We start from the raw sequence: 13,107 nt of genomic DNA, 5'->3' as shown, positions 1-13,107 counted from the left end.
TTTTTCTCTTCTCTGGGTTTATTTGGAGGAAGGTTTGTGGGAAGAATCTGTCACTGTCCAATTCATACTCCCCTTTCTGCTTCCTGGCTACCCTAGAGGCAAAGCCACGTGGTCCCTTTTGGGCTGTGGAGCAGGAAAATGTTGATGCACAGAGCAGCAGGAAGAGCACAGCTTGTTGTCCTGACCACTGGATGTCTTATTGAGAAACTGAGCTGCTACATCTTGTTTTCAAACAAATCAAATTTGTTACTAAATGGCTACTGTTTGTCTGCTGCAATTGATTGCTTTGAGAATCCCCCCTGACATCAGAAGATTTATTTTTAGAGTAGTTTTTTCCTGCTGAGCCAGCTGCTATTTTATGCTTTTTACAACTTGTCTAGAGACAGCTCTCTTGGATAACAGGCATGTGTGAAAAATTTGCATTAAAATAACCTTTTTTTTATACAGTCAGCATAACTATCCTGAAAAAAAAGAAAATCATGGCAGTGTCTGAATGGATATTTATTCTAATGTGCTTTTTTTCTTCTCGTAGTAGTAGAAAATACCAAGTGAAAAAAAAAAAGTACAGTAAAATATGGTTTGCATTACAGTTCTCCAATGAAGTCATCAGTCCATGTCTCAGAACTCATTTATAGTGCAAAAGCTGAGAAAACATTTGTAGCCTAGAGTCAGGTGCCACCAGCCATCTTGGAAAAACATGACAAATTCATTTATGTTTGGATTTTGGCCTCTTAATAAACTCCAGGGAACAGAGGGAGATGTGCTCAGCAATAAGATGTGAATCAACATTGAGTCAGCAGTGTGTGCACCAAGGGACTGCTAATGCTAAGCAAAAACTGAAATGAGTCAATGGTTTTAAAAAAAAAAAAGTGCAGTATTTGCATTTGAGAACAAGGTGGTTGAGCTCATGCTAGTCATGGTATGGAACTAGCATCTTGCTTTAGCACATTTACATCAGCACGAAGTGGGAAAGGCAGCCCATCCAGCATGAGACCGTTAACACAGTCGCAGGGCATATAATCATGACTAATGATGATTAGTCAGTTGTTATATGGAAATGAAGAATTCCTTGTGACAATAAACAGTAACAAAGTTCTCGTGTTTAATTTGTTAAGGCAGCTGGATCTACGTTGGTGGCCTTCTGTGCATACACAGCCTGATTAACACCAGATGAGGATCTGGCCATAGTCACTGATGCTTAGTAATGGTTATGTTGCTAATTAAAGCTTGGTTTATTTTTGACCTCTGGGAGCTGTGCTGCAAAGGGGAGCCTTGATGTACTCAAGGCCTACCAGTTGCAATGGCAGCACAAGGCCTTGTCAGCTCGTGGTGCGGTGTCACTGGGGCACAGCAAACATCTGTGCTGATGCTCAGGGCTTTGGATCACAGCAAAGCCTGTCTAGGAGGTGGTGCTGAGTGAGGGGATCCTGTGTATCAGCTTGTGAGTTGAGGCTGGTGATCTGCATGAACGGATCCTCTTGACTAGAGGAGCTAAGCACATAAAACGTGGGTATTTTCACGTTTTGGTGAAAATACATAGCTAAAGACTTTTCTGTTGGAAATGAAGCTCCTTTTCCAGTGGAAGTGACTCATCGTTGACTAATGATTGTCTCACTCAGGCAAAGGCTCTTCCATCTAAGTATTTATTAGCTTAAGCGTGAAGACACACACCCTTGCCCCTGTCCAGGGACAGCACAAGCAAACAGGTCTGGATGTTTAAAGTCAACTAATAGGAGTTCACATCCCCCAAGTTCATGGAATCATAGAATTGTTTCATTTAGAAGGGACCCGTAAAGGCCATCTGGTCCAACTCCCCGCGGCTTGACCACGTGCTCAGAGCCCCGTCCAGCCTGACATTGAATGTCCCCACGGACGGGGCATCCACCACCTCTCTGGGCAACCTGTGCCAGTGCCTCACCACCGCTGTTGTAAAAAACTTCTTCCTTATATCCAGTCTAAATTTTGCCCTCTTTTAGTTTGAAGCAGTTTCCCATTGTCCTATGAGTGCTTTCAGTGGTGCTTCATTTCTTCCTCATTTGGGGAATCCCACTTAGAGTCTGTTTTATCCTGGAAAATGCACACTGTCCTGGGAGAGGAGAAAAGAGAAATACTCCAAAATGAAACAGTGAGTATTTCTGGGTTGTTTGAGAAAAATGTTTTTACTATTTTTAGTCATTGGATGAGTTCTACATTAGTTTGATGTCACAACAGCCTGTAGCAACTTGTTCTTGAAAAATCTTTCTCTAGAAAGAGGTGATGATGTGAGTGCTACTACTATCTGTAACCATTCTATAAATGACTGATCAAGAATGCAGCAGGAAGAAATTTGACTGATGGCTGTTGGTGTGCAGATGTGAAAGGCTGGAAAACATCACAGTCAGGCAGCAGTCTTATTTCTTGCAAGTCCAGATCTCTAATGTAATGCAGTGCTAATTCAGTAAAATGTCCACAGTTTTTACAAGATCTTTGTTAGATTTTATTAGTTTCATTTGATTTTATAACAAACTTTACAGTATGCTTATCAATACATCATGTTCTGGGTAACAAAAGCCTCACTGTTTTGGGTATATTTCTTTTCCCCTTCGTGAAGCTGTAACATAGAAGCCAAGTTAAGAAGGTGACAACACCTGTTCACAATTTAAAGGAAATGAAAAGATTTTTTTCCATGGATGTAAGCATGAAATTCATATGTATATATCTGTATATATAATTTTCCCCTGTACGCCGTCCTGTGGTAGACTGTGGCAGACCAGAGCTGCAGCCAGTGTAAATTTGAGGCGTGCGGGACATATGGATGCATTTAGCCCACAATCCTCTGCAGATGCTTTGGAGTGTGTAGCTGCTGCTATACCCATGCAAGTATCAAACTGCAGCTCAGTTTGCTGCACAAATATTGTTTGGGAATGAAAGCAATATACAACGCCAGGCAGGCTGATGTTAAAAGCATGTTTGATCTGAGCAGTTTATGGCTTCCTTCTGTCAGATGATACTAATAGAATCGGCCTTTGACTCCAGTGGGTTTGTGGTGTACATGTTAGTTTTTTTGTCAGTATGTCTCAGGCAAAAAACAGATTTTGCCTCTGAGTTTATTAATCAGAGTTATCTTTGTTATAATTCTCCATACGGCTGATGAGCAGAATTTCAAGCTGTGTTGAAACAGCAATGTTCAGTGCAGAGCCACTGATCTGCTCACATCTACTGGTCCGTAACTTTTAGTAATAGCTACATGTCTAAGTAAAGCCAAAGCAGTCCCTCCAAGCAGGTGGTATGGATGTGTGAAGAGGGCAAACACATAGAAGGTGGACAAGATTACAAGCCAGAGTCTCTTCTTAAGGGTCTTTTAAGTAATATTGCCCTGAGTACTGGGAGGCCATCATGCTAATTGCAGACCTGGTCGTCAACAGTTTTGAGATACCTGTCATCCTGCCTACCATCCTAGGATGACCAACTTCTCCCAGCAGTAGGATCTTTCTGTTAACTTTTTACAGCTGCTACTGTCCTCCCATTTCTTGGACAGAGCTTCCTCAGCACCCATGCCCCTTATTCTTGCCGCAAACTGGACTTCACCTGGCCACGTCGAGCACAGGGGACTCTGAAGTTGGGTTGTGCTTCTTGAGCAGTGTCTGCAGGAGGTCTGTGCCAAAGAGCAGTGTGCCCCATTTGTTAGCCAGTGTCTCCTGTTATGCTCTTTAAATACCACGAGTAGTGTTTTGTAGCTAAATTTCAATCCCTTCCATATCAGCTAACTGAGAAATGCACAAAAGGCACACTTGTAAATTAAGGAACAGTGCATAATGTTTACTATAGAGAGAACAGCAGAAGTTAGGCTAGTTTATAGGGTGTGACTTGACTGTTGATTTTGGACACTCTTTCTTTATGTGTAAATGCGCACACACACACCATTGATTGTTCATATACCGCTTCTCAATCCATGCATGTAGGTATGCTGATTGTTAAAATGTATGGCTGTAGAGGAGGTGTATTTTTACATTCCTGTAGAATCTGGTTTCCTGCGCTGTATTTGGCATCTGCATTAAGAAAAAGACGAAGAAAAAGAAAAAAAAAACAAAACCTTCTGGCAATTTGTGTATAAACCTATTTTTAAATACAAATTTATTTTTTTTTTGTTTGATGAGAGAAAGAACATACCCTGCGTTGTGCTTGATGAATAATAGCATTGTGCTAGAATGCTTTGATTCTTCTCACTTTATAATAACGTGGGTTTCGTAGTCAGCTGACCCGAGTGTTTACGTTACACGCTTCTGGCAATAAATTTGGAAAAGCAGAGAAAAAAAACACTAATCCCAGGAGTTCTGAAACCTACACTCCTTCTTGAGCGTACCCTGTTTAAGACATTAAGTCCCTTGCAAACATCCATCTATCAGCAGTTGAGAGTTTGTAAAAGGCGTACTTTGTTCTGAACTCCCTGCCCTACTGATTATGCACAGTTCTTTTATTTTGTGAATAGGATGATGACCCCTTAGCCTGGTAATGATGACAGATTTATGTATTTTAACACCCAGACGCTGCCGTATTTGTTAAGGGCTGCCAGACTCCTGCAGTGCTGCAACTGTAGTTTATTTTCACTGTCAGTTTGTGCTGCTTTTTAAGGTGTTCTGCAGCCACTGGAAGCAGCGCTGCCGCTGCTTTCAGAGGTTGAGATGTCAGGATGTTAAGAGCATAAGCCACCATTCTTGGACTGTTTCCACTCATAAAATGTCAGTTTTTCTCTGGTTGCGCTGATGAGGTGGAACCTGCTGCTCTCACTGAAGCCGAGGAACGAGAGGAGAAATAAACCCCTCCAAGTGGTAAAAGAAATCAGATACCATAGAATCTATCCCTTCACTTTCTTCTCCCATAATGTATTTTGCAGCTCTCAAAGTAATGTTTTAAAGAGAACCTTCTTTTAATGTTCAGTAAAAGTGAAGAACATGAACATTACCTTACAAGCTTAGCTGTTAAAGCACTGTATGGGTCAGCACATCTGTCCTCTGCACTCTGCATCTGTCTGTTTTAAATTGCTGCAAGTGGCAGAACAATAGGGAGACGAACAGTAAGAACAATGCTGTTATTTAAACATAAGCTAAATTACGAACAGCCCTGAACAGAAAATATTTTGTGTAAATTAAAGGGAAACAAATAGTTTTATTTTCCATTGCGAATATCCAGTGCAGCAAAGGCAGTTGATTTCTCCTTTTTTTTTCTTTCAGTTCATAGAATTGTTTGAGTGGGAAGGGACCTTTAAAGGCCATCCAGTCCAAGTCCCCTGCAATGAACAAGGACCCCCACAGCTTCATCAGGTGCTGAGAGCCTCATCCAGCCTGACCTTGAATGTCCCCAGAGATGGGGCATCCACCACCTCTCTGGGCAACCTGTTCCAAATCTAAATCTCCCCTCTTTGAAACTATTTCCTCTTGTCCTAGCACAACAGACCCCGCTAAAGAGTCTGTCCCTTCATTCTTATAGCCTCTGTTACATACTAAAAGGCTACTACATTCACCGTGTTCCTTGTGTGTGTGTTCTGGAGTGTGTATATAATTTTCTTACAGACACACTACAAAGTTTATAGGGCAAGAAATGCAGAATATGGATGGTCTTCTGATCTTTTCATGCCAACCAAGCCATTAAATCTGAGTTTATCACGCAATCCAAATGATGCATAGGGCTTTTATTGTCATATTTTACTTCCAATTCGTTCTTTCCCTGAAAAATGTAAAATCACTGGAACTATCATGTTGAGTCAGTTTTATGTTTAATAGATAAACAAGACTTTGAAACAATTAGGATTGAATCCTCCCTCACAAAATTATTTTGATTTGGAAATGGCACCGCCACGAACTGTTGGCTGAGTTTTCTTTCGTCCAGTATTAGATATTTTCCTCTTAAAGAGAAGCCGTATGGGTTGAAATCTTGATTTTTTTCAGCTAGAATGAATGTTTATGACCTATCTGCTGAGGTCTCCATCTTACGCTTGCTGAATTTGCAGCTGGCAGGAGAGAGAATTGGTGACAGTCCTCCTTGTTCAGTGGTGGGGAGCTTGGGAAGGGAGCTGGACTAGCATCATCCTTGGGGTGGGATTCCCAGACCTGCCTGCTGCTCTCTCCAGAGCAATCCCAGGAATCTGGTGGCAGAGCAGAGGGACGGCACCTCCCCAGCCCCGGCACTGCCCAGTTTTTGTGCTGTGTTTGCAGTGTCTCCTGTCAACTCCAAGCCTACTTCAGCTTCTTCTGGTAGCCCTCATGTGTGCTTTGGCTGGAAAAATGCTCCAACCCAAGAGAAATTTGTGGGAACTGAGCGCTTGAGTGGGTTGTTCCAGCCAAGGTCTCTGGTGAACTGCTTTGGTTTAATCCCTTTCCTTCGAAGAGACTTGGAAGATACAGCAGTCTCACTTGTGGGAAGTGGATAATATTGAGGGTGAATTTTGAGAAGCTGATCTGTGCCTCTGGCTTAAAGCTTGAGTGAAGTGTTGAGTGTGCTTCTCCTGCTCCAGCAGGCGTGCCCTTGCAATGTGAACTGTCCTTGTTCACATTAGTGGATCTGTTGTGATCACCTTCAGGCCCTCCATCACCCATTTTTTTCTGGGATGGTTTTCAGAGCCTACAGGGAGGTGTCTGAGGAGCTGTTATCATGGCCATTGTGAAAGTATCTCTCTGTGACCTTCAAAAAATAGTGTTTGTTATATGAGTGCTTCGTTCTTGGGTAATTATGGAGAATTTTGTGCTGGCCCCCTGAAGCCTTGCCAGGATAAACAGACAAAAGGGCAGTGGCTGCCAGGGGTAGACCCATGGAATTGCGTCAGAGAGGAATTTGACCGCCTGACATCCTCAGTACCCTCAGCACTGGAGTGAATCTTCCATCCCTTTGCCGGGAATGATTTGGATATTTTTTGCCCTTGTTCTAGGCAAAACCTGGGTCATGGACACATTCAACTATAAATTAAACGGTTAAACAACAAATACTGAAGATAAGCTTTTGATGTGGATATTGCCATTTGTTTGTCTGACCTGTGTTAGCCCTTCTGAGGAATTCTCGGCTCTTCTTGTGCTCAAAGTGCCACATTTTACAGGACGGGCTGCACACCAGACTGCTCCCAAGTGGTATTTTTCCCATTCCCTGCAGTGAGGGAGGGGATGCTACTGCTCTGACAAGGCCACGCTGACATGTCCTGAAGGGCAAACTCATTAAAGGATTCTCCAGATCCTTTCCACCTGGTATTTGAAGAAAGAACTCCCCTGCGTTTTGGGCCAAATCTGTTTGTCTTTGCCCATGTGCTACGGACCACAGAAATAGTTTCAGATATAGGGAATAAAAACCAACAACTTGCCTGCACTTCTTTCCTGTTATTTCTGCTGCAGCCTGTTTTTACAGTATTTTATTGCCTTTCTTATTGACAATTGCCTCCCTGGAGCCCCGTACCAGCTTTTCTGGCACTTAGCACAGGGAGAATATTTGCTGTAGGAGAATGAAAAGTTTGCTTATTCGCTTAGTTTGGAGCTACTCATCTTTCCGAAAACCTGATACCACCTCATCTCTCCAGAGTGCACAATGACGATGATTTAAATTTTGGGGATGACCCTGGTTTTGTGCCTTGTTTAGACATGGTCTCGTGGACTTCAGAGCGTAGTTCCAAGCCTGCTCACTGCATCCTACCTATTGTAGGGGATTTGGTATAGTAAGGATTTTTTCTCCAGCCTCAAATGGTAAACCACTGCTAAGCTGAGATGATACAGCCAATTATTTGCTGATACTGCTCAGAGTGTAGAGCAATGGGTGGATATATAGCCACCACTTCTCACAATCCTCTCTTCCAGCATGGCGTGATTCAGTCCATGAGTGAAATGTTTTTTGCCCACTTAGGGAGGGAAGGAGAGGACCCCACTGAGTGGTCTGTAACTTTAAAGGATGCTAAACTGAACTTACAGCAATTTATCGGTGGGGCCAGCAAAGATGGAAGACAAACGGAATGTTTTCAAAAGCGCTCAGCCAAGGCTGAGTCAACCCATTTTGAAGAATTCCTATTAACTTCCTGGGGATGAGTATTGCCAGTGCTGAAAGGTTTTGAAACCTTACCTAGCCATCCAGTGACACCTTTTGAAAAATGTGTGTACTAAGCACACACTATACCCTAATTAGGGTGCACATCATCTGAATACTGAGGTGCTTTCTCAGAAATGGATGATTTAAAAGGAAATCGAGAAAATGGATTTTTAAAACAATTTTAATAAGCTATAGACCGTCCTTCTCAGTGAGGAAATAGTACTTAAGCTGAAGCTATATTTACAGATCATTTTCTCTTTGTACGTAAAGCCTTACTGATAATTTAGCTGTCACAATAAGCAACCCTTCTAACATCAGTCCAACACATTCTGCTGTTGTGTGAACTCACACTCAGCACAAATCAACTGCAAGGTTTGCTGGTCCCTAGCTCAGAGCTTGTCCAGTGTTTTGGGATTCAGAATGTGGAAGACATTCACATAGCACCTTTGGACATGAGCTGTGACTGTTGTTACTGTTATATACAAGTTAATAAGAATATGGAAGATGAAGTCTGAGACACGTTGCAGCAATCAGTTACGTTCTTCCACTTTAAGAAAACTCTAAGCTAAGATATCAGAACACTATTACTGGATGTAGTACATGCATTCAGTTGCTGTTGGTCATAGCAGGAAATCAGTGGAATTACTCAGAAAGAACGCATGTGAGTCAGGAGCAGGGTGTTCTGCCTGAGTTGCAGGGAGTCTCCCTGATACCCACCCTCTTTAGCTTTAGGACTGCTAAAATTCAACGCACCCAAGAGGAATGGCTTTCTATTGCAGTTCTGCAGGGTGGAAATGAATGAGAGAAGGACTAAAAGGAGAAAAACATCAGGGGAGGGATTTTGTAAAAATCTTTCCTTCCTTCTGTATTGCAGACATGTTAAGTACTTAATATTTTAAGAGCATCTTACTTAGAAAAGCTGGCAGAGATGGGATTCACTATGAGGCTGCCAGATTGATTTACAAATCGGCCTTACGAACTCCTACTGCTTAAACATACCAGAATGTGACAATTAAAGCTAACATCTGGAATTCATTGGTGGAGCAGATCCTAGATAAACATTAAATGAATGTCCATTTCCTTAGCATTGGATTTCCTCTGGCTACCACAGCTTAAGCAGTGTCATCCTATCAGACGGAACTGATGATGGAAGCAAAGTGAATGTCAAAGTCATGAGCCAGATCTCTTCTCTTTATTCCATCTTTTAGCACCAAAATTAGGTCTAGAGCTGGGTTGAAGAGACACCTGCTGTTTTTTCCAACTGACTGCTGGGATGGTATCCTCGTGTCATTAACCTGGGCTAAGACAGTCATGGGGCTTCCTTTTTCTTTTGCAAAGGCAGGGGAGCGTGGTTTACTGGGCTGTTAGTAGAACCCCACATTTGGACCCTATGAATGTGCCCTTGGAAGGGATGTCTCACTCTGCCTTGGATTCAACGCTTCAGGTTAGTTAGGTTGATTTCCCTTGGAGATTCAAAACAAAGCACTGGGGAATTATTATTTCAACTTGAACAGTGTTAGATTTTTATTTTATTTTTTTTTAATAAATGTTTACTGTATACACCCCTTTCTTCCACTATGTGTTCCCTGGGTTTCTGGAAGGGTCAAACTTCACAACTGTACCGCAGGTTTTGTTGCTTTCTAAGCTAGAGCTTTCCACATCACTGCATTAAAACTGATGTCTGAATCTGCAGTTTCTACTTAGTTGGCAGTCACGTGGACATCCATTCATACACATTTATAAACTATTAATCTACGTTCACAGATCTCTCCAGCAAAAGCCTCCTAGAACAACTTTTCATGAATTGAACATTATCGCTGTTTTTTGGGTAACTATCCAAAACCTGCTACTGGTTTGATTTAAGAGTGTCAAACTGTACTGAAGGTACTTCCAACCCCAATGGTATGACTGCTATGGATGCTGAGAGCTAGGCAGAGGGAGCCTGTTTCTTTGTTCTGGTCCTCCTTTTGGGTACAAAGCTGTAGACACGGTGTGGAACCTTTGGCAAAGATGTAGGGTCCGCACTGGCTAGTAGGCAGAGCTGTGCACGTGAAATGCTTCTGTGACTCACCTGTGTCAGTCAAGTGGAACTTTTCAAGACTTAGACACTGCTTAAGCCTCACTAATAGAGTCAGAACCATCAGGGAGTGTTGTGTTTGCACCTAGCTATCTCCCTGCTTTGACATGTTGCTGGAGCATGATTAGGGCTGTAATTAAGTCCTACCAAGTCTATTGGGAGGTGAGTTCAGCAAACAGCAGTTTTGGAGGTTTTCTGTCAGTCAGCGCTTAGTTATTTTGCTGATATATCTTTATGGTGTTTCTGAGGGTTAGGAGACCTCTCATTGCTGGGGAAACGTGTCGGTGGAAGTAGAAAACACCAAAATGAGCTATCAGCAATGGATGTAAGAGGAAAGGCTTTTGTTCACAGGTTGACTACCTGGGCTTGATTTACGGTAGTAACAGAGTTAGAAAAATTCAGAAAGCTGAAGAGCGTCAGAACACAACACTAAGTGACCTAGGTTTTGTACGTTAGTGTAATTGCTTCCAGTTACCTGTACATTGTAGAGAAAGGTTTCAATGAATAAAACTGAACATTTTTTATTATTTTTTTTTGAAGTCTGTGAACATCTGTAAAGCGTCATGACTTCTATCCTTGAGACAGACATTTCTGAATCTCTAGAAGAATGTGCATAACACAGCCACCTAAAAGTACTGTTTATATGCAACCTTAAAAAGATGCATGCCTTTGCTATACTATTAAGAAATTATATCTCAGTACGGTTTTTCTCTTCTCTCCCCATTTCCTTTAAATCTGCCAAGGTTACTGCCGTCTCATCCCATTCCTCAAATCCAGGGAAGGATTCTGTTAGATAGGTTCCCCAAGTCATCCCACTGAATCAGCAGGACTTTCTCCTCTCAGTGCCCCCAGCCTGGCTTAGCTGCAGGGCTATGGTGACCTTGCACACAGCACCCAGTGGCTCAGTGTGACGATGCCGAAGAGCTGCGAGTGAGACCTGTATGGCTCTGGCATTTTGCATTTTGATCATATAGAGTTGCCTGACTCAGGGTAGACTCGAAGAGGCAGAAGTATTTTCCTGCTGGTTGGCCCTTCTTCCCTTGTGGCTGTACGTGAATTTATCAGCAAGCTGAAACTGTAACGTGAAAGAGCTCCACAGAGAGGAAAGATTCAGGTAAGCTTGTGGTTATGTTATTTTGCTTTGCTGGTGACTTCTGTCTGATAGGTTTTCCAAAGCAGATGATAAATATTTTTTTGTCTGTTGCAATGCAGACTGTAGTCTGAAGTACCAATTTCCTCCTACGGAAGATAGAACTCCGAGGTCTATAAAATTTATACAGTATACTTTCTGATTTTTATTAGCCTCGTAAAAGATATCATATTTTGTGTGCTTCTGTATCACTGGATATTATGAACTGGGGAATTATTCCACAGGGCTCTAGGCTGAATGCTGTGGTTGAAAATACTGATTTATCTGAGCTGTGAAAGCACTCAACCCAGCAGATAATGAAAGTCCTTGAAATGCTTTAGTCATTCACAGCCGTTTTAGAATATCCCACAAGGGGGCTATGGGTTACGTTGTCATTTAGCGTTTAGTTGTTGCTAATTAGTTCCACCTAAATACTGATTTCCCCAGCTCATTCCTAGTCTCTCGAATGCAGCACCCCCAAAGTGTGAATATTGTTTGCTCTCCCAGTTGCTTGTGGCAACTGCTTTCTTTTAGATGTGCAGAATCTGGACTTCTTTGAAAACATAATAATTTCCAGTAAAAATATGCTTCAAGGCCCAACCGGGAGTGAGAAGGGCTGGGGCAGAGCAGAAAACAAGTCTCAGATTCAGAGTCTAAGCAGATGAAGCTGACCAAGGACTGGAGGAGGTACAAAATGTTAAAGGAGTTTCTAAACCTTGTGTGGAGCATCAGTGGTATAAGCGGACTCTTTATGTTCCCTATTAATTTTGTGTCTCCGTATTGTTTTTCTTATCTGGGCAGCTAAAAAAAGAAACAAAGTATTGGCCAGTAAAGCACGTATTGTCTAATAGCCTCTGCTGCTATTCAAATAGAAATTCACAGTAAGAATGGGTAAATTGTTCTACTGGGGACAGAGCAGGCTGGGAGTGGAGATACATTTAGGTACATACAGCTTCTTGCAAGATCAGCCATGACTTTGACCTTGTTCCTAAGGAGAGGAGCTTTCCTACAGTGAAGGAGGGAAAAAAAGTGGTAGAAATGTGCAGTGAAAAAGGAGAAAGAGCTCTGTTCACTGCTTGTCTTAGGCTGGAATATTTTTAGGTAAGCACATTTTGCCAGTATCATTTATTTGCTAGCAAGAAATTGTGCAGGATGACCTTGTATCAATGCACTGATAGATGTGGGAGTGGAGAGTATCAGGACTGTGTCCTGGGGTGGATGTTAGAAGGATCTTTGCCATCTGGGAGCTCCTGTTCTTCCCTCTGGGAAAACAGTGGCTGCTGGTGCACAACCCAGAATTTGCTTCTGTTGCTTTGCTCCTCTTGCAGCCAAACAGCACAGAGCTGAGAAGGCTTTGGGCTGTATTTCCCCCACCCAGTCCCAGAGCTGCTGTCAGAGGGAGATAGCACATCCCCTTGACCAAGCAAAAACCCAGTAAAGTGCTGTTTCTCTGCCACAAACAGAGGTGACTCCCCATTACTGCCACATGGGAGGAACAACCAGGTTCTTTAGCCCTTTGGTTAGTAAAGGCCAGTGGAAGGTAAATCTGAGGTAACTCTATTTCCTTCTGCATCATTTTTTTGACTGAAAAATAACACCACAGCCCCTGTGGTTGCCTGTGGGGTTATTTAGTGCTCCAGCCTCTTTTTGTTCCCCTTCCCTTTCCCGAACACTAGCGCTGCTGAGCAGAAGAACTGCTCCATTGTGTGAGCCCAAAGGAAACACTGCATAGAAAATGCGAGGAATTTTTAGGCCATGATATGTTTGGACTAGGAAGCAGGGGAGTCAGAGGAATGCGGTGCGTGGTTCCAAAAATATTCCTTGCAATAGCTCTCTTGGTCAGTAACAGCTATTTGTGTTGGCC

General features: G+C 42.6%; 1 protein-coding gene across 4 annotated transcripts in view; it reads left to right on the top strand.

Moving 5' to 3' along the window:
* The window catches only part of FGFRL1 (fibroblast growth factor receptor-like 1), a 171,065-nt gene that overhangs the window by 87,023 nt on the left and 70,935 nt on the right, over positions 1–13,107 (top strand). The window lies entirely within an intron of this gene.

Source organism: Numida meleagris, chromosome 4 (genome assembly GCF_002078875.1).
Source record: "Numida meleagris isolate 19003 breed g44 Domestic line chromosome 4, NumMel1.0, whole genome shotgun sequence".
Lineage (NCBI taxonomy): Eukaryota > Metazoa > Chordata > Aves > Galliformes > Numididae > Numida > Numida meleagris.
The sequence above is the reverse complement of the archived record's forward strand: the minus strand, read 5'-3'. Positions and strand labels throughout refer to the sequence as shown.